Raw genomic sequence first — 4,216 nt, forward strand, 5'->3', positions numbered from 1 at the left:
CTCTACTCGTGTCAAGTCTGATGCTCGGCGAGCTGGCGAGGGAGACCACGTGCATTTCGGTCATGAATGCGCGTGAACGTGGAGCTGAAGCCCCAGAGAATGTGGTGGGTGGAGTTCACTGGCTCTGTAAGCAGGATAATGGGGACTGAGCAAATACACGCTGGTGTTTAAGGGCCGTCATGTGACTCTGAGCACGTCGCTGTCACAGGCTGAGTGTCAACCCTAAAAACTCATACATAGGTGAAGAGTCCCATAAAATACAGTGACCTGAGTCAGGAGCATGAGGAGAGGTAGGGTCACCATAGCTGGGGTGCTCCATAATCATCAAGTGACCTCTTGATACTGCCCTGTTAGCCACCTGGTATCTCTTTCTGTCCTACAACCTGCGGGGCATGCCTTATGCCCACATATTTTAATGACCTGGCTTCTCAGAGTTTCTGGGCCATCATCTGAGTATGACAGGGCAGAGTGGGTTGTCCATAGTTGATCAGGAGACTGAAGACCAGTATGGAAGCGGGGAGAGACATTCAGGGAGCCAGGGAGACCAAGTTGGGAGTGGTGGGGTGCCTCAGGAAGGACTGGGACCAGTAGGGTGGTTGAGAGCTGGCCCACAGCCGTGTCCCTTCACTTCAGCATGACATTTGTCAGTCCGTGTTATAACCTACCTCAGAACGCTTTCCCGAGACCTGGGATCCCACAGCCAAAGCCAGCGGAGAGGACATGCAGGCTCCATTCGCATCACCTGAAGAACACAGATGGAGTGTCGGCCCTAACCTATGCGTTCTGCACTTCTTCACTCCAGACCTCTCCCCCTACTTGCCCCCACCCCCTAAACGTCTAAAGACTCAAGACCAGTAAGAATAAAGATGCACTCCTTCAGAGGCAATGGTGGGACCAATCACCTTACACTCAAAGCCTCAATGGGATACATGAAGGGATGCCTTTGGGCACCTATCCCTACCCCACCCCCAAATCCTAATACCCAGGCTGTAGTTCCAATGACTGCAGAACCCCCGTTTTAGCAAAAGGTGACCCAAGGGCATCGAAAATTTCAAGACCCATGGCCTTCCCGCCTTCATTGCACCAAGCAATGTGAGAAGTCATACACATGTCTTTGAGCTGTGCTCTGATGGGGCAACCAGAGGCCTGGAACAGGAGAAGAGGTTTCTGTGTGTGTCAAGGCATGGAGGGGTAGAGTTGTGGCTTGGACTCATCGGAGGTCAGCGGAAAAGCCCAGTTGATGTCTCTGGGCATGGTTCCTGATCCTATCATGGCTGGCCAGGGGGCTGGGGTAAGGAAGGCTACCAAACACTTAGTGATCTGTGCACAGCTGTCTAGATCAGAGCCCAGCCACGAGGGGCCAGCATTTGTGCAGAGGAAGAAGGCAGGGGCAAGATGAGCACTGGTGCCTGCAACCTCATGCTGGGCGGCCCCCACCAGGAAGGCTTATCTAGATGTGTACTGCTTCCTAATGGCTGACTACACCAAGCCCTTGACCACCAGTCTAATGGCTGTGTGGATTGCCATGTGTTTAATGGGGGTATATTTCAGAGCAATGGAAAGTAACGAGCTGGAGTCGGGGATGTCTTTGTTAGATAGACAGAGAAAGGGAACTCTCAACAATATGGCTGCCTCAACAATACCAGCATGATGATGATACTGGTCCTAGCCCTTATGGACTAGTGACTGCAGAGAGAAGAAGACTCCATTTCCAGCACGGTTGGCTCCCCCACAGCCTATCCTGTCCTAAGTGGTCAGCCTGGACACCAAGTCTCCTGGACACTGGTCAGTGCAAGCTAAACGAACTGAGTAGGGGCTTGAGAGATGGCTCTGCAGTTAAGAACACTTGCTGTTCCAGTGTACCCTGGTTTGTTCCCAGCACCCACATGGCAGCTCGCAACCATCTGTAACTCCGGCAGATGATCTGACACACTCTTCCGGCCCCCGCAGGCACTTCCTGCACATGGTGCACAGACATACACCTAAACGCAGGCAAAAATATCCACACGTGTGAAGTAAAATAGAATAAGCATATTTTAAATGGACTCAGAGGGTTATACATACACATATGAATATATAAATATATACATATAATGTGTATATACTTGTAACAATAAATCAAAGAAGGGATCGTGAATTTGGGGGGAGCTAGTGAAGAGTTGGTGAGAGGAGGGAGGGCGGGAGTGATATAGCTGAAGTGCTGATGTGTGAATTTTTTCAAAAAAATACATGCGTGTGAGTGTAAGTGTGTACGGATGTGAGAGTGTTTGCGTGTGAGTATGTGTGTGAAAGTGTGTGAATGTGTGTGTGTGAACATGTGTGTGCATGAGTGAGACAGATGTAGTGCTCATGTGTGAAGGTCTGGGAAAAATCCGTGTGTGTGAATGGGGGGGTATGAATGTGTGTGAGTGTGAGTATGTATGTGAATGTGAGTATGTGTGTGTGTGTGTGGGTGAGTGTGTGTGTGTGTGTGTGTGTGTGTGTGTGTGTGTGTGTGTGTGTGTGTGTGTGTGTGTGTGTGTGTGTGTGAGTGTGTGTGTGTGTGAGTGTGTGTGAGTGTGTGAATGTATGTGAATGTGAGTGTGTGTGTGTGTGTGTAAGTGTGTGTATGTGTGAACAAGTTAGAAATACAGGAAAGTACATAGTGAGTCAAGGGTTTCCGTGGAAATGCAAGGGTGGACGTGCTATAAAATCCTAGCCCGAGAGAGAGAGAGAGAGAGAGAGAGAGAGAGAGAGAGAGAGAGAGAGAGAGAGAGATCTGAAAATGAAGGAGAAATAACCTCATCTCCAGAGATGCAAATCTGGGGGCAGAGAACACAGAGTGAAATTCTGAGGGGTCTCGAGTGTTTCCTGGCTGGCGGCTCCAGGGTACGTAAGAACGAAAACTCACCGGGCTATAAAACAAGACTTGGTTACACATCAGCTAAATGCGTACATTGTTTTATTAGTCCCTGTGTTCCATAAAGCTACTGGCATCATGAAAGCTGACGTGTCTCGGCTGTGGGCCATCAGCCAGGTGTAGCTAACAAAGACGGAGCTGTGCTGCCGCGGAAATCCAAGCGTAGGTGCCCATGAGCCTCCGTACCGTCTTCAGGGTGCCCCGTTTAACGTGCTGCTGCTCCACTGACACTCGAGACTGCAGCGCCAGAACTCATACGCATGTTCTCTTCACAAGACACAGTAGGGCCTTAGGACCTTACGCCTGAGGCCACTTTAATGGTAAGATTCCCAGTAAGACGCCCCAAGGCAAGATCATGCCCTAAAGAGATGGGGAAAACGTCTACCTGTCCGCCGGTGAGACCGACGTTCTCCAAGTGTCTGTGCCCGTGAAGGACTGCAAATGTACATCCAGTATTGATCTTAGGGCTGTAGATGAATTTCAGCGAGTAGGCAAATTCACGAACACAGAATCTGCAGATCTGAGATAATGCTCTGATGTGTTGTGCAATATCCAAACCAACAGGATCGAGCGTCTGACCTAAGTCCTTGGCCAATCAACCTGCCCACTGTCCCTTTTCACAGCAGATGCTTGGTTCTAGCTCTCACCTGACCTCCCCCAACCACCTCCACCCCCTGCCTTGGGTCAGGGATGGGTCCTCGCCAGTGTCTATCTCCTGCAGGTGAGGTACTCTCAGAGCGTTCGTGGAGACGCACAGGAGAAAGGGAGGGTGCAAAGGGCTGCTGTGAGGGGCACAGAGGCCTTTGAGGGCTGCACAGCACAGCTCATAGTCAGTTGGGTAGGAGCTTAGGGCTAGAACCAGTGAAGACCTTCTCACTAACGCCAAGGTAACTGGACGGTCCTTGTCTTTGTCAGACACCTGTTCAAGGCTGCTGGGAAGACGAGTGGTGTGCTCACCTGCTTTTATTTCCTTCTGTAACACCATCAGAGGGAGTCTCAGAGAACCCAGGAGGAAGAGAAAAGAAACTGTTTGCAAAGGCAAAAGATAAAAAGAAACCCGGATGACAGAGGGAATGAAACCAAGTCTGCTGTTTCCTGGGGCCCCGGCCTGCAGTGTCCCCTCTGCCTGCAGGAGTCACCTGCTGTACCTGCTGTTCGTCTGGGCCTTGTACACCAGGCTAACCATGCTGCCCAGCTGGAAGCCTTCTTTCTTGGAAACACCCACGCCTGCTTGCTTTGTTCCCAGTGAAGCTCAAGCTGGCAGTGCTGAGGTCTGCTCCGCCCTTGGTCTGATCACAGTCAGTCCCTGGTTCCTGA

At 50.9% G+C, this 4,216-nt stretch overlaps 1 long non-coding RNA gene across 1 annotated transcript; it reads right to left on the reverse strand.

The window, feature by feature from the left end:
* Positions 1-3,226: 3,226 nt before the first annotated feature.
* LOC116905924 lies at positions 3,227-4,216 on the reverse strand. Its single transcript, XR_004388579.1, has 3 exons — positions 4,048-4,216; positions 3,857-3,925; positions 3,227-3,419 (listed from the first exon to the last, which is right to left on the reverse strand). It is a non-coding gene; the product is annotated as an uncharacterized LOC116905924 (long non-coding RNA).

The sequence above is a fragment of the Rattus rattus genome, chromosome 7 (assembly GCF_011064425.1).
Source record: "Rattus rattus isolate New Zealand chromosome 7, Rrattus_CSIRO_v1, whole genome shotgun sequence".
NCBI classification, from domain to species: domain Eukaryota; kingdom Metazoa; phylum Chordata; class Mammalia; order Rodentia; family Muridae; genus Rattus; species Rattus rattus.